This window comes from Canis lupus, chromosome 12, assembly GCF_048164855.1.
Source record: "Canis lupus baileyi chromosome 12, mCanLup2.hap1, whole genome shotgun sequence".
Taxonomy (NCBI): Eukaryota; Metazoa; Chordata; class Mammalia; order Carnivora; family Canidae; genus Canis; species Canis lupus.
Genome location: NC_132849.1, coordinates 37,954,751 through 37,979,570, shown reverse-complemented (window position 1 = coordinate 37,979,570; position 24,820 = coordinate 37,954,751). Strand labels below are relative to the sequence as shown.

Below are 24,820 nucleotides of genomic sequence, written 5' to 3'. Positions count from 1 at the left end.
TGTTGGTATTTTGATAGGGATTGCATTAAATGTGCATATTGCTTTGGGTAGTATAGATATTTAACAACATTTGTTCTTCTAATCCGTCAGCATGGAATATCTCTCTATTTCTCTGTGATAGACTCCAAACTTTAAATGAGTGCTTCAAGTATCTTGATGAGAATTTTGGCAGTTTCTTTGCTTTGAGATATTCCTATGTCAAGAGGACATAGTCATTTGTTTTTAAATGCTCATAAACAAATAAAATATAGGGCCTTAAATAGAAGTATGAAACACTCATTACATTTAGCCAGGCTCCAATATTAGCCATAAAATACTCTTGTCATCCCTATGTGATCTAACAACCAGTTGGTGCAAATTAAATGTACTTTAACTTATCTATCAATCACTGTTTTGTTTAGTTTCCTAAATGGAATCTGCAGCCTTGAGCACAAAAATTTCAGGGATTTCCTAGAAGGTGAGTTGTAGATCATCTTTTATGTACAGCATGTAGCTGTTTCCTCCAACACTCTTTCTTGACCGATCCACATTTGATATTTCTAACAGTCCTCAAAATGCTTGAACCTGTGAGAGCGCATCATTGCAAGAACCCAGAAATTGAAAGTACAAGTTTTAGGATAAATCCTGGCAGTAGCACAAAGGCTGAAGCATCTTCTGAACAGGGTCAGTAGACCTAGGAAATCTGTGCCTATATGTATGTTGGGTTCAGGCACGAAGAGTTATACTTGTGGTCTGCTTGTAGATCTAATAATTCATTTTGCAGGTGCCACAGGAAAGGCTTTCTTGAGATACAGTACTGGCTGAGTGGATTTACTCACCTGGCATAGAGTCATCTCTATGAACTGCATGGTGATGGAGTCCTGAAACTGTGTCTATTCAATATGTCTGTCACAAGACTTAGCAGCTCTATCATATGTAATTGAATTTATTGATGGGAAAGACTAAAACCTGGAAGGAGGTTATACTTTTAAATGATAAAGACACTATCCATAGTTTTGTTACCAGAACTTTTGAAATTTTCCCAGAATGTTCTGGAGCTGTATTAATATACCTCCCTATTGCCTCCAATTCTATCTCATCCCAACAGCTGTCAGTTAATTAAAATGGGCCTCCAGAGCAGAGCTTCTCAGACTCTAATATGCATAAAATTATGTAAACAAATGTCCTGGGGATCTTGATAAAACGTAGCTTCTGATTCAACAGGTCTAAGGTGGAGCCTGGAGTTTTATATTTTGAAAAAGATTGTGGGTGATACAGATGCTACTGGTCCAACATTTGAGTAGCATAGCTTCAGATTTGCTTTCAAGGAAATAAAACGAAATTAGCATTTATGAGTTATAACTCAAGTCAAAGAGCTCCAGGCAATTTATAGATATTGTTTCACCTAATTTTCTAAGGTATTTGAAAAATGCATAGAATGTCCATTTTACATATGAGAAAACTGAAGCTTGAATATTTTAACTTAGCTCAAATCAGCTAGTAATGGCAAAGCTAAGATTGAAACCTGGTTTCTCTGACCCCATTCATGCTTCTGCCTGACCCTACTGCCTCTCAGTGCTGATGTCCCTCAGAGTATGCTGACCTGCCAAGGTTTTGTTGTCAAACAGTATCCCAAAGGATGAGTAAACTAGCAGATCGAAACCCTTTTAAGTCTTTCTTAAATCCAGAGTAACAAAGAAAGCAGTAAGCCTTGGGAATACAGGAAAGCAGATAGGCAAGTGGTAATTGTACTAATAAACCATAGAGAGCCAGGTCAAGGAAACAGTGGGAAGAGCCAGTAGTCAGCTGACAGAAGAGTCAGTGACTCTCAAGTCTCCACCAGAAGGGTCATCTTGTGAAGTTACACCATTCACCAGAAGAATGAGCACTGGACTTTTTAGAATAGCTCAGGGCCTATTCTGAGGGAAGAGGTTGGCTCTACATTTGGAGGACAGTAGTGAAACTCTTATAGGGAATTGACAAAAGGGACAAAGGAAATGAGGAAGAACATCATTACCACTCAACACTTATTATAAATGTTCTAAAAACATAGATATGAGGGAGAGCCTTTGCCTTCAAGAGGAATTAATGTAATGGAATATCTGCTAGACCCAAATAACAATGTCTTTTTTCTATGTATAAGAAATCAGGAGAGGATTCTTCTTGAAGAGATTGGACCATCTAACTGGACTGGGGAAAAACGCTAAATTTATATGAAGGAGAAAGACCTAAATGAGTTCTCTTAATAGAGGGTAACAGCTTTGATAAAATTCTAGAGGCATAAATACTTATGCTAGAAAGAATGAGAATCAAAACTAAAAATTTAGAGCAGGTGAGGCAAAGTAATAGGGGCTAGCAAGCTGAATAGAAGGGAAATAACAGGCCGTTGAGCAGAGCCAACAATGAGCTAAGAGTCACTAACTCCAGGGAGAGTCATCCCTGGGTTTTGCTTGCTCCTGTATACCTGTCAGAGTGTGGCTGACAAGTGCAGAGTAGAACAAACAGGTGAGTACCATGGCAGCCAGAGAAGCAAGTGGCACCTACCAGTTATCAAGGAAACAAAGGCTTGACATAAGGCCCTCATTCCTTCTAATCTGAATGGATCTGGTGAGGGAAAGAATCTGTAGTATTAAATTCTTGACCTAAGTATCTATACTCATCTTGAGCACATATTTTGCTGCAAATCTCAGTGACAAAGCTCCTGTTTCTTACTTCACTGGAGAACAAAGTGTGAGTTGCTGAATAGTGGGACACATTGGTCTCTATTCCTTTAGGAGGGTAAGTCAGGAGGATGCATGGACCCAGTGGCTGCAGGGTGCCAAAATGGTTATTCCACCTACAAGATGATGATAGTTTTAGTTGTTTCTTTTAATTTTAAGCCTTATAAAAAGAGTCATTACAATTATGATTTCTTGGGAATCCCTGGGTGGCTCAGCAGTTAAGCACCTGCCTTCGGCCCAGGATGTGATCCTGGAGTCCTGGGATCAAGTCTGGAGTTGGGCTTCCTGCATGGAGCCTGCTTCTCCCTCTGCCTGTGTCTCTTCCTCTCTCTCTCTCTCTCTCTCTGTGTCTCTGTGTCTATCATGAATAAAAATTAAAAAAAAATTATGATTTCTTTTTAAATTTTCCTCAGTGTCTTTGTACTTTGTTCAGTATATATTAATGCTCAGTACGTATTCTCCCACTTATTTTTGAAAACATTCCCAGAGACAACACCTTAGCTTTTTTTTTTTTTTTGAGAGAATCAGATGATTTATGTAACAACAAACAAACAAAACTACCCTGAAGTAGCACAGCTAAGCAATATAGAAAAGATAGCTTAAAGTTTGGATTTTGAAAGCACTAGAATTTTCCTTTTCTCTATTAAGTTGTGGGACAGAAGAAGAGACAGGGTTCTAAAGTTACTGTGGTGTAGACATCAACAACCTTGGATGATCTTGGATGTGTCATTATCTCTCTGGGTCTTGACATCCTGAAATATAAAAAGAAAGATTACACTAAGCCATCTTTCTGATCCTGTTAGCTCAAACCCTCTGTGATCCTGAAGATGTAATCTCTGTTTTATAGATCTGCATTTATGTCAAAGGAAATGCTGTTGTAAGTTTTTCATCACCATAGCAAAACTGTTAAAGTAGTAGATTGAACAAATACATTTGTATATCACAATACAACTGGTCATCCCTCATTTATACAAATCTTGTTGAAGAAATGACAGTCAAAAGCCTCTCCATATTCAAGCATAAAAAAATCTATAAAATTATATTCAACTGGTTAGCAGCCTGTGCTTGAGGTTTTAATAGAGTTATATTTCTTTTCTGTGTTCAGAGAAGGCTTTTCCAAATGAATATGAGATGGGGCACTTGATTTGGTTGTCCTTTCTAAACCGTGGACTAAATTTATTAATGCAGCTCATGACTTACCCCTTAATTTGTTTCATTAAACACGGTTTTTATTTTGTCAGAAGCCAATGTAAATATGTATATGTTTTGTCATTGAAATGAATTTCAGGTAGGCAGGAATGAGATAACAGATTTTTATTGTATAAAACAAATATGATATGTGAAAACCTGTGTTAGAAAAAAGATTCATCAATGTAAAATTATTCACTTTGCCCAAATAATTACTTATAAATATATTTATTCCTCAAGGATATATTAGAGAATACTTAACCCAATATTTATTCATTCATTTAACTACAAAAAATTCAATTTATATATAATTTTTAGAATTTCATTTCCTGTTTAGTTAGGTCAGTTTCTGAGGTTTAAGCAGCTTAAGATTTTTTAAATGAAAGCACAAGTAGAATTTTCATTTGACACTAGTAATTACATTGGATTTGGAGATAATGCAAGATGAGAAGACAAATAAAACTAAAGAGAAACTAAGAAAGGTTAGTATAAAGCAAAAAAAAAAAAAACCCAATAAACAAAAAAAAAAATGAACTAATATGTTTCCACCTAAAACCTGAATAGAACAGATTAAGAAAAAATACTGAACAAAGAAACATAAATACAAACTCAAAATAGTGGTCTGGTATGAGATTTTAAGGATTAAAAAAGTGATCCCTCTCTCATTTCCACATACTTTGTCTCTCTCACTGTCCCCTCCCTAGTTGGGAGCACACTAGGTTCATTTATGTTTTATTTCTCATATGGGAGGCACTGAGATTTGGAAATTTAATTCTTTAAAGATTTTGCCAAACTAGAGATTCAAATAGGATTGTTTAGTTGATGATATTGAGTTCTTAGTATGACAACCTTTATAATGGCCTACATTTCCATGCAAATAAATGAAAAATGTTGCACATTCTCCATGTGAGGGGCCAGGAAGGCTCTAAAGATGTAAAAAATGAAAAATAACTGATATTTATTTGGCACCTACTATGAGCTAAACACGGTGTTAGCCAATCTGTGTGAGTGGCTGTTAATATTATCTGCATTTCACTGAATCAGAAATTAAGGCCTGGAGAGAACCTTTAGTAAGGACAGCAAGTGGGCTTCATCCCCCACCATCAGACTTAATATATTATCTCCTGCTCTAGACTGATTCCCTAAAATATAGTTGCTGTCTATAAGTTGCTTATCAGCTGGTGGTTTTCTCAAGATAGTAGACAAAGGAATATAATACTGTGGGGCATGGTCATTGATATTAGGGAAGTATGAAATGTTGGAGGAGATTAGAGTAGGGATTGAGTATTTTTATTTAAAGTATCAAGAGGAAAATCTTTATGCAAAAAACAGTATTTGAGATTGGTTCCTAAGAAATGAGAGAATTTTGACAGGTGGGTATGTGGGTGAGAACATTCCAGAAGAAAGGAAGAACTTAGACAGAATCACCTAGGCAAAAAGGATGGAGGCAGTCCTGGAAAAGGAAATAAGACAGTCTTATGAAGATCTTTAAATAAAAAGCCAAGGAGTTGTTAAATGTCAAATAAGACTGCAAATGCGGAGCTCAATTAGGAGGCAATGATAATAGACCAAGTCACTGTGGGTCTTGTCAATTAACTGGGTGAGGCGTTGTTTGAGAGGGTTAGGAAGGAGTCAGAGATTAGGAAAGAGTCAAAGCTCTTATAGTTGTGATTATTATCAATAGGTAAAGAAACTAGGAAGAGTAAATATTTTCCAGTCTTCCTGTATGAACCTATTTACATTGCTTTTCTTCTTTTTTTTTTTTTTAAGATTTTATTTTATTTATTCATGAGGGAGAGAGAGAGAGAGAGAGAGAGAGGCAGAAACACAGGCCAAGGGAGAAGCAGGCTGATGTGGGACTTGATCCCATGTCTCTAGGATCAGGCCCTGGACTGAAGGCGGTGCTAAACCGCTGAGCCACCCGGGCTGCCCACATTGCTTTTCTTCTTGAACCCTATTCTTAATTTCTAAGCAGAAAATTAACAAATGTAGCAACCACCAGCTCTCCATGCCATGTGTGGACACACCAAATGGGGGTCATGCTTGGCCTGAAACTGGGGTTTCTAGGCTGTGGCCAGAGTGTTAGGGGAGAGAGGATGCCAGCAGCACATTATCCCATCTCCAAGATAGTAAGGAGATCAATTTTTCCTAAAAGGACTATTCTCTCTTCACAGTGGCCATTTATGCATCTATTCAATTAGCCCCAATGTTATTTTTTCTTTTAATTTATTTGTATTTTTCAAACAATACTAAGTTGTTAAGACTTAAATGCGTATTAAGTTATTTGGATCTAACTACTTAATAAACAGAACCATTAGGTAATTTTTCATTTTTCTTTTTTTTGGCCTGTGAGTGATTTGAGTGAAATTACTGAGACATTAAGGGTGCTGTAAACTTAAATTTTGGAAAATATACTTGTGCAACTCTCTCTATAGGATTGCAGAGTGTCAGCGGTTTAGCACCACCTTCATCCCAGGACGTGATCCTGGAGACCCGGGATCGAGTCCCACATCGAGCTCCCTGCATGGAGCCTGCTTATCCCTCTGTCTGTGTCTCTGCCTCTCTCTCTCTCTCTCTCTTTCTCTGTGGTGTCTCTCATAAATAAATAAATAAAATCTTTAAAAAAAGGATTGCGGAGTGTATAAGTGTGATTGGAGAAAAACACAATCATGCTGCCTAGTCAATGTTGAATTCTCAACTACATCATCAAGGTCTCATGGCTAGTGTAGCAAATTCACCTCATCTTTTGAGATGACTCATTCACAGCTCCTTGTCTTCCAAACTCTAACACCCCTCCCCAAAGCTTTATTCTGTACTTCCCTGAAAAAAAAAAAAAAAGAATACATTAGAATAAACTTCTTTTCCTTCTCCAAATCTCTTACTCTACCTGCACTCATATTTCTGTTCTCTCTTTTTCTTCTTGTTTCATGAGTGAACTAGCCCCATTCTAATCTGTAGTTTCTGCAGTTGTCTATTAGATAACAACCTCTCTTGCTTTTGCAAGGGCTTCTTTTTACATCTTACAATTTTCTTTCTCTTGTTGATCTCTTCCATGAATATAAAATCATGCTATAAAGTCTTTCACCTGAAAATATAGGAAAGCACCCACCTTTGATCAAGCAATCATCCCATTTGTCTGCTCCTATTTACAGCAAAACAAAAACTTGTCTCTACTCGCTTTCTGTCTCTTCCTCGTCTGTCATTATCTCATCAATTCACTCCAGTTAGGCTTTTGTTTTCACCATTCTACCAAAATAACTCTTATAAAGGATACTTCCATTTTGCCAAAGCTCAGTGGTCTTTTTTCAGTTTTTATATTATTGTATTTCTCAGTAGCATTTGGCATTGATGATCATTCCTTCTATACAGAAACACCTCCTTACCAGCTTCTGTAATCCTACTCTCCTAGTTTTTCTCCTGTCTCTTTTACCATTATCTGTTTCATCCACTTCTAATGAATCCCTATATGGAGGGTTTCGTTTTAATCACCTGTATATCCAACACCCATAACAGAACCTGGCACATGATACTGTGGGTCTCAAAATAGAACAATTTCATATAGAAAATTTAGGGAAGACAAGAAGATAGTGCCTTTGAACCAGACCTTAAATAATGGGTAGGATTTCACCAAATATTTTATTTTGAAGGGTTGGAAGTTTAAAGTCTGAGAAAAGAGCATTAGCAAAGATGCAAATTTAGAAATCATAGGATAAACTCTGGAAATAATGACATGGTTTCCAATCATACTACAGCATGGAGGCTGGGGTTTCAACATATGAATTTTGGGGTCTTATAAACACTGAATTGACAACAGACATCTACACTAAATCCAGGGGAGAGTGTATATTCAGAGCTCAGGTATAGTTCCTGGCATTTAGGGCATATTAAAATACATAGATGGAGTCTTACTAGAATACAATATATTGATTAAATAATGTTTTTGCAGGCCATATATGCGAAATGCAGTTGTTTTTCATGCCAATCATCAATTATTGACTTTTAACTTTGAATCCACCCTTCTTGCTCTTTGCTTTGTAAACTTCAACTGAACTCTATAAACATTTATCACACATCTCTTCCAGTTTTGGTGCCTTGCCTTTTCTCTTGCTCCTAGGGCATAGTGGTCAACCAGTGGCTTTCTAGATAGTTTCTTCAGGATCATAGTAGGTGGTTGTTGAGCGAATCCACAAGCATCTCAGTGGGCAGCTTCCTAGTAAGTCCTGTGGGTACCCCGGTGGTTGTCTTCCATGAAAATCTTGACACCTCAGTCAGTGATTTGTTTTTTGCTTGGCAGACTCTGCCTGCAGACACTCAACAAACTAGTCATCCAGTGAGTCAGAGCCATACCCGCTAAGAAAGTCCGAATCTCAGCCCTGGTGGAACCACCTTTTGAGTTGGTTTCTTCCTTGGGTACTGTCCTTCAGCCTTATTGGTAGTGGCTACTCTCATGTGTACTTTAACTGTATTCTTTAGTGTTCTTTTACCTTTTAGTAGTAAAATGCTCATTCTCTCTGTACTAGTTAATAATTCCTGATAGTAAAATTTCCCTGATTAAATTACCAGTGTGATTTCTGTATCTGATTGGATTATTACTAATAAGTTATTATTCCATTTATAATGGATATTACCCAAGATGTAGCAATGGGTAAATTCAGAGTGTGCCTACTAAATCATCATATATTTCCCTTTCCAACTACCAGCAGTAGGTCATCAGGTGGTAGACTCTACATCTAAACTTAGTCAGAGAACTCAATTTACCCAAGTATATAGTTGAAATAAAGCAAAACACCATAAAATGTCTCCAGTCAAATGAATTTGAGAAGTGTGTGAGAATGATGTTTTCTTTTCTTTGCAACACACATTAATAAAGCAAATATTTGAGAACAAAAGAGAATAAAATGAAATTGACATTTAATTGTAATCTGTTGAAATTGTATTTCCAAAATGGATAAGTCATCAAGTGGAAACTAAAACAAATAGAATATGTTTTGTCAAACCTCTGTATCTATACTAGTGGAGAGAAATAAAATACTGAGCCAGTGTTGGTTAGTTCATGTGGAAAATTATCACTGCATTTTTCTAGAGACATAAACCAGAGACATTCTATGGTTTAGACTAGGGAGTAACAAATTATGGCTGCAGGTTGACCTCCTGCTTTTGTAAATAAAATTATATTGGAATACAGCCATGGCCATTTATTTATACATTGTCTATGGGTGCTTTTGCTCTGTAATGTGGAATAGGAGTAGTTGTAACACCGACTGAATGGCCCCAGAAAGCCTCAAATATTTATTGTCTATTTAGGAAAGTTTCCTGACTCTGAAAGACATGGGATCTCTGCCACTGGGCTTGAAAGCAGCTCAACAAATGGCTGTGGCTGTGTTTCAATAAAACTTTATTTATAAAAACAGACTGTAGGTCACATTAGGCCTATGGGCTTTAGTTTGATGACCCCTGCTCTAGAACGTGGTAGGTATGTGATAAATATTATCTAAATAAATGAAAAAAAAAAAGGAATTTTAAAGAATTCTGAAACTGTCTGCACATTCTGTCCTTTTTCAGAATGTGTAGTGTCTAGATGATGCCCATGTGACAACTGAAGGCTGGCTCTGATGGATGACTTAGGTAACCTCTGGAGGGTACCCACATTGTGACCATAAACCACCATGCCCATATGGAAAACATTGCAATCCTGGGGCAAAAGATAAACTTCATGCCTGATAAAAACGAGAAGGTAAGATTTCTCTCTGATGTGCTGCAATGTTCAGTCTTCTGTTTTTCATTCCCACTGGCAGCTCAAAGCTGTCCTTAATCCATCATATGCCTCTTGAGTGTGTGCTCTGGGTTCACTGTCATGATGAAAAACTACTTCATGATTTTAGTGTAGGAACTCAGGATTGAGTGTGAGATGTTTACATAGCTTCTGGGGAAAATGACACCCAATGTGGGGGAAACAATCCAAGAGGGATTTCAAGTATGTGTTTTAAAACAGAAATACTGACAATGTACCTATTTTTTTTCAAAGGTGCTTGTTAGTTCTACAAATCCAGATAGGCATGTTTCACTAGCCAGTTTGGGATTACCTAATTTGATGATGCTACCCCTTTTATGTCACTCAGATCTACCTTTCCACTTCTGTACTACTGCCACTTACATAATTCAGGCTCTCATACATGTCCTCTGAATTGCTACATCCAATACTTCATGTCTCTAATTTGTTTTATCTTTCCCAGACAGATTAATCTTCCTGAAACACACATCTGATCATGTTGCTATTTCCCTCAGAAATTCCAATTGATTCCCCTCTGCTTGGAGAATAAAGTCTAATCTTAGTCAGTTGACAGTATTTAGATCCATTTGTCTCCACCATTCCCATTTATACCCACCTACCTTTTTCATGGAGGGTTGCCAGATAGTATACAGGATACCCAGTTAATTTGAATTTCAGATAAACAATGAGTCATTTTTTGATTTGAATATATCCTTAGTACTGCATGGCAAGCACTCATACTATAAAAATGACTCATTGTTTATCTGAAATTTAAATTTAGCTGAGTATCCTATATTTTTATTTGCTAAATCTGGCAACCTACTTTCACGTCACTACATTTACCAGATTTAAATAATCTTTGTTCTCTTTATGCTCCTCATAATTTTCAGCTTTTCTGATTTTGCCAGAATTATCTCCTTCGTACCTAGATATACATAAAAGAGTATAGCATATAAATGTCCCCTGCCCTTAGCCAACATGATGTAAAAGAAAGGATATAGAGGAGATAGGCTGCTACATACTTGAATTATCATTATAGTTCCTAATTGGCCATCTCTGTGATCTTTGGACAAACTGCTTAGGTTTTATAGACTTTAGTTTCCTTTCCTACACAATGAGGATAATAATACCAACTTCAAGTGATTATTTTAAAGTTAGGCATGGAATTTTATAAAAGCTATATAAAACACAAAATTATATATAAAAACATATAATTCATGGGAGGGATTTAATACATGTTAATATTTTATTAACTCTTTATATCAGCTCTTCTTAAACTTGAGGAACATCAAAGCCCCCAAATATATCTGGATCCCAATGTAAGAAACATTTCATTAAAGAGTTCACAAAGTAAAAGTACTTAAGATGGTCATTTTATATCTCATAAATAAACACTCATCAGACTTAAGCAATGAAAGTCTGTGGCAAAATATGCTGTACTAGATACTTACCTAGATAATCCAGAATAGGATTATATTTTTAGACTCAACAAAATACAAAGGCAGTATTTTAAAACTGTCATAAAGAACTTTTATGGAGTCACTGGAAGACCAACAGAAATGTTCTCTTTAGAGAAACATTGCATTCTATCTTATCTGTATGCTTTACTCTCTATTAGACAGATTGTCTTTGGGCAGAGTACACGTTTGAGTCTTTGTTTCTTCTTCATGGAGGCTTCTGTACAGCAGAAACTTATGTTTGTTAACCAAAGAGCTAACTGATTGACTGGGCAAATGTTTTGTCAATTTATCAGTTGCATCCACAGCCCCTTCTTGATACAAGTATATCTTGATACAATTGCACTGCCTCTGCCAGGTAGGGAATGGGTTACATAATTTGGGTGATAGTTAATTGGACATCTGACCTAGATGCTGGTCAACCAGATTTTTTTTCTCACAGGATGTGAGGATTGTTGACAGTCACTGATGGGTGCTTAAAATTGAAGTTGCTGTCTGGCTTTCATAAGGCATCTTAATTCTGTTCGGAAAAGGAGAGAAAACTTTTTTGCAAAGAGTGATAATAATGGGGCAGCCACTGAGTCAGGGCTTAGAGAAATTGCCAACCAACCTTGTGACCTGCTTTTCCACTTCATGATTTGGTCTGTTGTGGGAATGAAGTGGTTATAACTGTGAATTTTGTTCAGGGAAATTTAAGACTACTTTTTGTTACTTGCAATAAAATAATCTCTAATTAAAGCACCTGGGTCAAAATGGACACTTGAGTATACCTACCAGGGTTGTTGCATGGAGTAGTGAGGATCACTTGTGGGCAATGTCAATTTGATTTGATTTTTAAAGAAGATTTTATTTATTTATTTGAGAGAGAGCACATGTGTAAGCAGAGGGAGAGGGAGAGAGTATCTGAAGCAGACTGCACTGAGTGTGGAAAGCAAACTGAGGATTGATTCCATGACCCTGAGATCATGTCCTGAGCCAAAACCAAGAGGTGGATGCTCAACCAACTGAGCCACCCAGGTGCCCTTAGGCAGTGTGGATTTTAGAGTTGACTGTGTATATATTGCTCCAACAAAGTAGAGGAAACTGATGGAAAGAAGGAAACCATAGACAGGTGAGAGAATATATCTCTGATTGGTTAAGTGGCCCCCCCCAAACTTGGAAAATTGTTTCCTGCAATTTCCACTAAGTTCTAGTAGGTGATCTGTACCCTCTCCTTCATTTCCCATGAAATGTTCAGAAAACATCATATTCACTAAACTTTGGATACATGTATGTCTTCTTATAATGAAGATGCAGGACAAATAAGTTTGATGGCATGATTGATACCTGCTGTGACTAAATGTAGCAATTGGGTCTAGACTTGTATTTCAAATATTCTGGGTGATTGTTTCAGTTTTCATTTCACTGATAAACATTTTCATAAAATAAGCATAATAGAAAGAGCCTTGGACAAGGAATTGTAAGGTCTGGGATAACATCCAAGATCCCTCACCTCTTTGTCATGTCGCAGGTCATATTACTGATAGAGTAATTCTGGAAAAAATGTTAGAAGACTTTTACAAAGTTCAAATATTATCAAGAGAATGAAAGCAGTTTATAAACCAGGAAGAGCTACAAAGATTGAATGTGGTGTTTAGGCTTACGTTTTAGATTGTAAACTTCTTTTGTTTCTTTCTCAATGCCTAGCACAGCAACAATAACATAGGAGATGCTCATAAATTGGTTGTTGAAGAAATGAATCTTGGTTTCAAGGTCACATATGTATTTTATACACATATATTAATTAATCTCAAAGCATTCATTGACAAAGAGGATGCAAACTGTCCTTATCTGCAGTGGAACAAAGGACAAGAAGTAGCCACAGAATTGATTTAGGTTAGAGTCACAACTAAGCATTCAAATGGTATCCAACAGAGAATAGTAGCAGAGAAAGTTGAATCTCTTCCCTAGAGAGTCTAAAGAGATTGGATTCTGTTCTCCTTGGAGCAATTTAAGTCTAATCTTGATGAACTTGAAGATCTCTCAGCATCTTTTCTATCCCTTTAATCTTAGGATTAAAATGAACCTGAAATCTTCTTTACTGCTGGGACAGCAATTGATGTCTTCTGTATGGGTTTAGATAACACTGATTCAGTAGGAAAGGTCCCACAGATGCACTGCAGCATTTGTGTAGCTTGGTTGGTTTCTCCATTGGCTACTTTGAGCATATTGATTATAAACATTTCTGATGTGTAATTCTAAAAGGCCTAAGACATTTGGTGGGCTTTTTTAGCTCCAGTGAATCACTCTGAGGGCATATAGCATGTTCCTTTGGGCCTCTGATATAAGTAATAAAGGGAAATGCGACTTAGTGCTCTTGTGACTAATTTAATGTCAGTTGCTTTTATTTATGGAACAACATGAATAAATCACTCCATGTATTTCAGTGGTTTACATAAATATGTAAACAATATTTTCCAGTTTCTGACTGTGACAGCTTCTAAAATGATGGCAACAGATAGACCAGAAGATGTAGCATCTATGTAAATTCCTTTGTAGTCTTTCTGGACATGTGACCCTTGTTCTTAAAATTGCCTTTAGCTTGGGACAAGACAGACCCCTGTTCTAGGCCCTAAACTTTAAAAGTCCCTGTGTCGGGGATCCCTGGGTGGCTCAGCAGTTTGGCGCCTGCCTTTGGCCCAGGGGTGATCCTGGAGTCCCAGGATCGGTCCTGCGTGGGGCTCCCGGCATGGAGCCTGCTTCTCCCTCTGCCTGTGTCTCTGCCCCCCGCCCCTCTCCCTATGTCTATCATAAATAAATAAATCTTTAAAAAAATAAAAAATAAAAGTCCCTGTGTCTCAAACACACAGAGAATATATTTATTTAAGAATACATGATTATTTCTGTTGCTTGGGATTCAAGACTTAGCACTGGCACGGTGCAGTCTGAAACCATAAAGAAACATCTATTCTCCTGGCTTAGGTCTTGGAGAAGTACTTCCCCACATCTTGCCCTATATTTTCAAAACAAAAGGTAGCTATATCCAAATGCCATAAAAGTTTGTGAGTCATGCTGCTGCCAGTGTCATCACAGATGTACTGTGCTTTTGGAAATCAGAATTTAAGTGGCAGAAGCACACAGATAAAAGTAAAGGCAAACAATGTGTATCAATCTGGGTTAGTCAGGAAAACAGAGACACTTTAGGTATTATGGGGAAGAAAATTTCAATCAAAGGAATTAAAGTTTACATGATTGTGGAAAGAGTGGAGAGAGTGAATGCTGGGAAGTCTATAGCTGGTAGGTCAGAGAGATAGTCACTTCACCTTAGGCTGAAGCACTAAAATGTGTGATTCATAAAAAGTTTGCCAGGAAATTGCTGCAATCTCAGTATCTTTGGGAAAATTCCTACCAACTGTCAGACTATCACAAAAATGTGGGTGCATTTGGAATGCTTGGGAGGTCACTGAATATCCCATCTACCCATCCATCTGGTTACCATGGACTCCCCAAAATACCATGAATTAAGATTCTGTGAACTCCCAATAGATCCGAAGAATCTCTTCTCTAGTCTGTCTGCAAAATATCACAAGTTTCTCTCATTGGTAAGCTCTAACACAAAGCCATACAAAGTAGGGGATCCTGAAATATGTAGTTCCTGGCTACTCCTCTGTGTTCTTGAGGCAGTGCTGTGTTAAAAAAGGACAATCCAACAAAATTCACCTCTTTATCAATTCAGCATCCATGTACTACACTTCTCCCTATATTTCATTTCTGAATAAAGAGAAATATAGTGTCTTCTCTCTTTTTTAAAAAATGTTTTTATTGGAGTTCAATTTGCCAACATATAGCATAACACTCAGTGCTCATCCTGTCAAGTGCCCCCCTCAGTGCCCATCTCCCAGTCACCCCAACCCCCATCCACCTCCCTTTCCACTACCCCTAGTTTGTTTCCCAGAGTTAGGTGCCTCTCATGTTCTGTCTCCCTCACTGATATTTCCTACTCATTTTCTCTCCTTTCCCCTTTATTCCCTTTCACTATTTTTTATATTCCCAAATAAGTGGGACCATATAATGTTTGTCCTTCTCCGATTGACTTACTTCACTCAGCATAATACCCTACAGTTCCATCCACGTTGAAGCAAATCCTGGGTATTTGTCATTTCTAATGGCGGAGTAATATTCCATTGTATACATAGACCACATCTTCTTTATCCATTCATCTTTTGATGGACACCGAGGCTCCTTCCACAGTTTGGCTATTGTGGACATTGCTGCTAGAAACATTGGGGTGCAGTTGTCTTGGTGTTTCACTGAATCTGTATCTTTGGTGTAAATCCCCAGCAGTGCAGTTGCTGGGTCATAGGGTAGCTCTATTTTTAACTCTTTGAGGAACCTCCACACTGTTTTCCAGAGTTCACATTCCCACCAATAGTGTATGTAAGAGGGTTCCCTTTTCTCCACATCCTCTCCAACATTTGTTGTTTCCTGTCTTGTTAATTTTCACCATTCTCACTGGTGTGAGGTGGTATCTCATTGTGGTTTGATTTGTATTTCCCTGATGGCAAGTGATGCGGAGCATTTTCTTATGTGCGTGTTGGCCATGTCTGTGTCTTCCTCTGTGAGATTTCTGTTCATGTCTTTTGCCCATTTCATGATTGGATTGTTTGTGTCTTTGGTGTTGAGTTTAAGAAGTTCTTTATAGGTCTTGGATATTAGCCCTTTATCTGATACGTCATTTGCAAATATCTTCTCCCATTCTGTAGGTTGTCTTTTAGTTTTGTTGATGGTTTCTTTTGCTGTGCAGAAGCTTTCTATCTTAATGAAATTCCAATAATTCATTTTTGCTTTTGTTTCCCTTGCCTTCATGGATGTATCTTGCAAGAAGTTGCTGTGGCCAAGTTCAAAAAGGGTTTGCCTGTGTTCTCCTCTAGGATTTTGATGGAATCTTGTCTCACATTTAGATCTTTCATCCATTTTGATGTATGGTGTAAGAGAATGGTCTAGTTTCATTTTTCTAGCATCTTATTTCTAACTAACATGATGCAACAAACATCGGTTCAAGTGAAGACACATTTGTTTTCCCAAAAAAGGAAGGCCCTTTATCCAGTTCTGATATTCCATGATTGAATATTAAAATATAGATTCAACCCATATGAGCATATTTCATATTTTATAGTGGCGGACTAGAGAAGAAGATTAATTTATGCAAATATAGATGTATAAAGAATAAAGAAAACATGGACAGTTACTGTCCCTTTTTTTTTCAACCTGTCACATGGCCATACTTGATAATTATAACATCCATGTCTACTACCAATAGTCCATTTGCCCCAGGCAAGTTTATCATAGTTTTCTGCCTATTGAGGACTCAATTAGTATCTATGCTGCTGATAAATTGTTCACTTAATAGTGGATATAGCCACATGAGCCATGGTGAATGAAAATTGTTATTTTTGAGATTCTCCAAAATGTCCACAACTTCTGCTATTTTAGTTTTGGACAGAATGGAACACTTTGTCCCTCTAATTGTTGAAGCAACCTCTGCTATGTTTGTCCTGCTACAGTTACATGAGACATAAATATCCCCCCACTTTGTGCCCATTCTGAAAGATCTATCCACAGACCTCTTCTCCTAAGCAGATTTTCAATTTCTGAATCTGGCTCTTTCAAATCCACTCACTCAATTGTTAGTGACTGCACACATAAAAGCATGGGTTTACACTTTCATTTCCCAGGCAATCTCATCTTTTAGGCAAACCAAATAACTTCTCAAAATTCTATCTGCAGGGAGGATATCCCTTAAACAACTCCCCTTCCAGGGCCACTACTGCCATCCATTTTGGGGTGGTTTTAGATTATCTTCTAGGACCATTTATGAGCCGTGCCCAACTGTCTTCCCTTCTCAGTGAACTAGTCATAGAGGAGTCTCCCTGAGGCCATATGTGCGGTAAGGGAGAAGAGGCAACGAAACAGAAGTAGGCACCATGAGAGTCTTGTTCATGAAGCTTATGTGCACCTTCATGACCTTCTGGAGCCCAGTTTCTCATATACCACTTCCACTTGAAGATGGACTGCTGCCACTCTCAGAGTTTATGGCTTAGTGATTCAGGTAGCACTCAGCATGTGATGAACACTGAGGTTGCATAATAAGTTTGTGGCTCATGTCAGTTATTCTAGGCCCAGTTTAAAGAAGCTGTATTTCAAAGGAGAATGATTTTTCTGCAGAAGAGGGCATGATTTGCTCTAGAATCCCAAGGGTCTACATGATGATTCATCAAGAGGGCCCTGCCAAAGACTCCATGCACCATCCCTATCACAGATACCTCATGTACCATGGGAGCAGCTGTATTATAAGGCACAAGTGGCAGAGAGGCTTGCATGGTAGTGTGGACTCATGGTAGAGCCTGCTCTCTGGACTCCACTAAAAAGTAGATATCTTACAAGTTACTTGGTAAATATGTCCAAGCAACCTTCATGCCATAATCAGGCATACGTTTCCTTCAAAACCCAGAAAGGTCTAATAGGCATCATGTTTCTTTCTTAGGGGTAGTAGGTGCCAAATGTACTGGCTTGTCCCTCACCCCAGAGCTGATAAATTGACATGCACTGGAACTCTAGAAACCTTACTGAAGTTATACAACCCCTGAATTATTGAGGAGCTTGTTTCTTATGCTTTGTGACATATGCGTCTTACCAAGATATGTAGGGTAGGGATTACAGACATTTTTTCTGTGAAGGGCCAGATACTAAATATTTTTAGGCTTAACACATCATATGAAACACTGTCACTACTACTACTGCTGCTGCTTCTCCTTCTCTTCTTCCTTCTTCTTCCTCTTCTTCCTCTTTTTCTTCTTTCTCTTTTTTCTCCTCCTCCTTCTTTGTCATCTTCCACTTCCTCTTTTTCTCCTTCTTCTTCTCCTCCTCCTTCTCCTCTTCTTCTTCTTCCTCCTCCTCCTCCTTATTCTTCTTTCACTTCTAATAATTCTTTAAAAATGTAAACTATCATCCTTGGCTCATGGACCATGCAAAGATAGGTTCCTGGTAGTTTGTTGATCCCTGCTTTAGGCAATATTTCTCAAACTATCTGTTTTTTTCTTTTAAAATCTCCACTTGATTTCAGACCACTTTTGTAAAATACAGCAAAAATGAATAACTAAAAAAAATTATAAACACACAGAAAATACAGATTTAAATTTTTTAATATTAGATTCAACAAATTATGCTATCAAATTACTATATAATTTCTAAATACTTAGTCTAAATTTCTGTACTTAACTAATCACATGTTAACAACAAATAGTATTTATATATTTCTTGGTATGCAAACTACCCTTTAAGTAATACTGGTCTAAGGTATTCATTATTTCCTGCTCACTAGGTCAGTCTGCATTCAATGTAGTGAACTGATGTCATGATCTGTGAAATGGCCAGATATCACATTCCATACAGCCTAGATGGAAACTGTAGGTTGGATAGTTAATGTATTCCTGAAAGAAGGCAGAGGAAGTTTATTGCTACCCCTTCATTTGTGAAAGGAATAGAGAGAGAAAAGAGAATTTACCAGATCAGAGGCTGCACATCAGGTATTAGGGGTTGTGCTGATTTGTTGGAACAGCAGCTGCTATTGGAGTCACCATTTGATTAATTTATGATAATCCACTGTAATTCCCTAAAATTCATCTGGCTTCTGCATAATCCAGATAAGTGAGTTGATTTGGTGTTTGATAGGAATAACCTTCCCACCATCTTTCAAGTCCTTGATTGTGGCATTTTCTCTGTGTTTCTCCAGGAATGCGATATTTTGTTTTACTAATCCATGTCATGGACTACTCATGTCTTATTTTTCAGTGTCAGTGGGGTTTTTATAAGGGAATTATCTTACTTTTGGACTGGAACAGATCTCTACTTATCTCTGGGAAGTCTGGAAGTCTGATTTTGACACTTAGGTGAGATAAGGATGAGCTAGTCTAGGTAATGATGTGCCCTTAAAAGTGCAAAATTCCCTTGGTGGAGGCCAGGGCAAAATTTTTAACATTTTTTAGGGATATGCAGATTAGATGAATTATACCTGGTTTAACCAGTTACATAGCCTGGGTTTGGCTCTAGGATAAATAGGGCATAGAAAACCTCTCTGGAAACTTTTGCTTGAGCTCTCCTGAACTAAGAATTCTCATGCATATCCAGACTGTTATGGTGGCTCATAGTCTAGAAATGAGGCTCATCCTGGGTGGTTGATAAAGGAACCTGAGGAGCTGAACCTGCAAGTCTATTGGCCCCTGATGCTTCCTATGTTTGCTTCTTTTTTTCTCTACCATATGCTTTGCCTTAAATATACTCTAGATGAGGGTACTCTTATGAGTCCTTTCATTTCTCCAAACTTATGTAATCTTTGTAGCATCATTTCTGTTTTTCCATAGAATGAGAGAACTGAGTCAGATTCTTATTCTTAAGATTTTTTTTAATCCTAGCATATTTTTCATTTTCCTATACCAACATCAACCCAATCTTGATTCAATTAGGATGGGAATGAAGGAGTTTAATATAAGAGCTAGGGCATCATAAATGTAGATAGACCTATGGGAATGATAGCTGGGGAGGCTGTAGCCAGAAGGTCACAGTTATGTGGGTGTTATTAAAAATTACTGTCATTTTTAGCATTTGTTGAGAAAATTCCCACCTACAGGAAAAAACAGCTCTTTGTATAATTTTGACTTAAAGTGTTGATTTCCAAGCCTTAAATATTCAGGCATGTGATGTGGGTTTTCATTTACAGACTTATCTAATTGTATGAACTCAATAGACCACCATCTAGTATCTTTATCGTAGTATATTTGCATTTAATAAAATAGTTTCTTGGTAAAACTGGAGATTTTAGAGTTTATTTAGCCCTATGATTAAAATAGGAATAAATAATGTGTAATAATAATGGTTATGTGGGGTTTTTGAGGAGTGAGAGTTGAGCATTATTAAGACAAAGTTTAGGGGTGATTTGAGGCTCTTACTTTCACTCCTACTATTCAATCAAAGACATTTTGCTTTTATCTTATTGTATTTCTTGGTAAGATTTTTGTTTTAAAAGAACTTTCTTAATTTAAAAAAATGTTTAAGATCCACTGACCTAACCCAAATCCTTATTGTATATTTGGGGAAATTGGGGTCTATAGATATATGTGAGCTAGCTTAAGGCCATGTAGTGAAATAGTGTCAAACCTGGGAGTAAAACCTAGGTCCCTAGTCCCTGACTATGTTCTAGTCTTTTTATAAGCGGATAGCAGAGATCATTGGTCCTTTGAAGTTCTTTGCAGAGAAACAGAAAAGGCTATGATGCCTTGGTTTACTTAAAATCAAATAGAATTTTGGGTTAATCAAATAACCTATATTACATTCTAGCATATATGAATAGAAGCTGATACTAGATACATACTATCTCATTCTCTGTCTCTGTTTTTGTCTCTCTCCCTCACAGGCACATACATGAGCAAAAATAACTTAAAATTAAAAAAATTTTATTTTTTACATATGACTGCTTCCCTTAAGTTGGAAAAATACCATTTTAGTGCCAGATACCTAAGTGTAACTGGAGAAATACCACTGCTCGTAGATGCAGGTAAAGAATTTCAGAACCTGGTGCCGCTTCCTGCTACCTTCCACCCATATTTTCTAAGGCTCTGCTATAAAGAGTTATAGTTAAAGTTTTATATATTTAAAATTGACATGTGTTTTATACAACCAAAAATAATTATTTTATTTCCTCTCAGGAAACTTCAAAGGTGAAATTTTGACATCTGGTAAGAGATTTAAAGTATATTCTAAAAATACCTTCTTTCAGAGCGTATCTCTGAGTTTGCCCTTCAGTCAAAAAGTGTAAATATTCAAGGACACCTGGGTGGCTCAATGGTTGAGCATCTGCCTTTGGCTTAGTGTGTGGTCCTGGGGTCCTGGGATCAAGTCCTGCCTGTACTGGGCTCCTGACAAGGAGCCCCCTTCTCCCTCTGCCTCTGTCTCTGTCTCTGTCTCTCTCTGTGTGTCTCCCATGAATAAATAAATACAATTTTAGAAAAAAAAAGTGTAAATTTTCGGAGGCAGTATATTCAAGTGACTGGAAAAATAATGATTTTTTTTTTTTAAAAGCCTGCTCTAATACAAGTCTGATTTGTCTTTCTGATGAATCAGCACTTTCTACTAATCTAAAAAGATTAATGCATCATGAATAGTTCAATTATATGTTATGTGGTTGAGTGTCATAAACATTAATAGAAAGCAACTAGGAGGCATCAAGATAAAAATGAACCCTTGGTAGGTTGCATCAGGTACTCTTAGAACAAGTTAAACTCAAAAAGTCTCCTTAGAATTTAATATCGTAAGGGTGACTTTTCCAGCTATTACACTTAGAGTGTTTCATGACAAGCCATCCCGGGACAGAGATAACCTACCATGTGATTTCAGAGTTTCAGTGTATTTCCTCATTCTTCATGTATATTTTCTGAAAGTTATTTATTAAATATTTTCCCTTTGAAATTAAATGAAACTTTAACATATGACAAAGCTGCTACTGAATGGTGGTTTGACTTCATGGGGTATGGTGACTGGGTAGGTTAGCCAGCAAATACTGAAGAATCTGTTTTGTGTGCCAGGCATGCAGGTGCTGACCCTAGGGGTGGAGATATGAAGGAGTATGATTTTAGAAACCTGGGGGCTTTCATGTGTGATGCAAAGGATGGCGATATAGGAGAGAATACTCTAGTTATAGCATTGCCTAGGAGTAGCAGGACTAGGAGTTATTAACTGACCAGAATCAAATAGTTGGTAAAGGAAGATTTCAAACTGGCCAGCCATTACGAAAGGAACTTTTCCAGGAAGAAAACAGTGCATTAAGAGACATTGTGAAAAGTAGTTCTTAGAAGAATCCTGGGAAGCTTTTCATTTTTTAAATTTAATTTTTAAAAGGATCTATTCATTTAATTTTTTTTAGAGAGAAAGAGCACAGTTGGGAGAAAGGAAAGGGAGAGAGAATCTCAAGCAGACTCCCTGCTGAGTACAGAGCTCAACATTGGGCTTAATGTGGAGCTTGATCTCATGAGGTCCTGAAGTCATGATCTGAGCTGAAATGAAAAGTCACATGCTTAACTGAGTGAGCCACCTAGGTATCCTCTGGGAAGCCTTTAATTCAGGGCTTGAGGGTAGTTAAATAGAAGTTCTTAGACCTGAGTTGAGATCAAAATTTGATTTTTTTAGGCATGAAGGGCACTGAGGAAAAGAATTCTATTCTCAACACTGAAGGGAATTAAATGTGGAAAATAAGAGTGAAGAGTAGTGCTAGTGTTGACCCATTGGAGGATAATGCACAAAGAACCCTCAAGATTTGAATTAATTCCCTAATAACCAGAGAATATTTGGCCTAGAAATAAAGTATCTCTCACTAAATTGTTTGAAAATTCTGTGCTGTATAAGTAGATCACTATGCATAGCCTCACCATGGCTGTTCATACTCCTTTCCACTCTCATGTCTCTATACTTTCTCCAAATCGATTTTCATATAGCTGGCTTCACTGTATATAAAAGGATCATAAAAACTGAACTTCCTCTTAGAGTTGCCAGGTCATGGAAAAGTATAAGAACCCAGTTAAATTTGAATTAGAGATAAACTATTTTTAAGTATAGATACTTCCCAGGCAACATTAGGAAGATACTAATACTAAAAATGTCTGCATTTTTAATCTGATATTTAAATTTAACTAGGTGTCCAATATTTTATCCGACAACATACTTATTCAACTTCTTTATCAACTAATACTTTTCCACATCTTCATTCATTAGCTCCTTTTTTTCTCATTTCTCAAAATATGTTATACTTTCTTTCTAGGACTGAACCATTCATCCACACTCTTGATTCCAATCACTTCTATTTTTTCTAGAAGCTTCCTCTATCAGTATTTCTTTTATTTTTCACTCTAATTTCTTTCTCCTCTCTTACGACCTCCCCTTTCCTCCCTCCCACCCTCTCCATTTGTTCCTTTCCCTCTTTGAATAATATATCTCTATCTTAACACAATTTTCCCTTAATTGCTAAGCTGCTCAGAAGAATGATCCATATCTACTGATTTTCTTTCTTTGCAGTATCATGTTTGGTATTACAATTTTGTATTAATGTATCTGATTCTCCAAGTAGTAATAATCCCAACTGTGGAAAAAGGGTTGTCTACAGAGGCCAGTGTATTATCTAGGCATTTATTTTTTAAGATGTAGTTTGAGGAGAGGCCAAATGACAGTCAAGGAAGGAGAGAAGTTGAGAAGCAAAAACAAACACTGAAAGAAATAAAAATACGTTTTAATAAAAATTGTTACCATTTACTGAAATCTTCTTTGGCCCAGGTACTATTGAGTAATTTATATTTATAGCTCATTTAATTCTCACAACAACTATATATAATCTTATCCTGCTCAAGATTGCCCAGAGACTAAGTGGTGGAGCAGGTATATGAGTGTAAGAATTTTGATTCTGAAGTCCATGGGATGCAACCATGAGTAACCATAATGTAAGCAAATTAAACAAAATGCCTACCCATTTGCTTATGCCAGTTTCAGTTAGTTCTTGAACTGTATGTTCTGTCATTAGTGTGATTACTGTTTGTTCTGGTTATTAATTGAGTGAAACATAAGTGCTTAATTTTTTAATGACATGATTGCTTACGGAAAGCAGTTTAGATCAATGAAGACTACAATTTCCATGTTACAGGAATTCTCTCTTATTTGCACTTTGCTTTCCACAGTTTCAGTTACCCATGGTTAACTATGGCTGGGAAACAGATGTTCCTTCTGACACGTTGTTAGAAAGTTTACAGTAACCTACACTGTCACAGTGCCTGTCATCCACCTCACTTCATCTCATCATGTAGACATTTTGTCATTCATCTCACAACATCGCAAGAAGGGTGATATAGTCCAGTAAGATATTCTGAGGTAGGGAGAGAGACAACGTTCACATAACTTTTATTAGAATGTATTGTTATCATTGTTCTGTTTTACTATTAGTTATTGTTCTTAAATTCTTATTGTATCTAACTGATAAATTAACCTATCATGGTAATTATTGGAAAAAAAACATAGTAGATAGAATTTGGTACTATTTGTGATTTTAGGCATCCACTAGAGGTTTTAGAATGCATCCCCCATGGATAGAAGGGAACTACTGCATTTGTTTTCCAGATGACATTTTTAATTGCCTGACAAAAATAACAACTTGGCCTACTACAAACATTTCTGAGTCTTCTTTAATTAACTAAGCTTCTGATATACCCAGTAATTTAATGTATCATATCTAAATCAGAGTGTATTCAGACATTAAGTAATGGAACCATGTAACTAGAATATGTGGACCTGGGCATTCTTCTTGGTGACTGGCCATATGGTGGATTTTCTATATTTTTAGTATTTTCCATCTTCAAATTTAGTTTAATTGATTTCACAGTCTCTTCCACCTCCAGTTCAAAAAATACTTATTAAACACTTATTATGTGCATACCCTAATTGGACTTACAGTTGATAAAATAATAGCAAAGTTCCTGGGTTTATGCAAGTAGTTGGGGGAAATGAAACCCACATATATGTGCAGGATGATGAAAGCTGGTGCTGAGAGCCTGAACCAGGATGGCCAGGGTGAGGCACATTGTTAGGAATTGGTTACTAACTAAATGTGGTTGTCGAGACAGCTGTATTGTATGAAC

The 24,820-nt window shown here is 37.0% G+C and overlaps 1 long non-coding RNA gene across 1 annotated transcript in view; it reads left to right on the top strand.

The window, feature by feature from the left end:
* Positions 1–24,820, top strand: part of LOC140601523 (uncharacterized) — a 602,967-nt gene that overhangs the window by 156,251 nt on the left and 421,896 nt on the right. The window contains exon 7 of the long non-coding RNA XR_012004538.1: positions 9,450–9,621. This is a non-coding gene — a long non-coding RNA (uncharacterized lncRNA). The remainder of the gene's footprint in view (positions 1–9,449; positions 9,622–24,820) is intronic.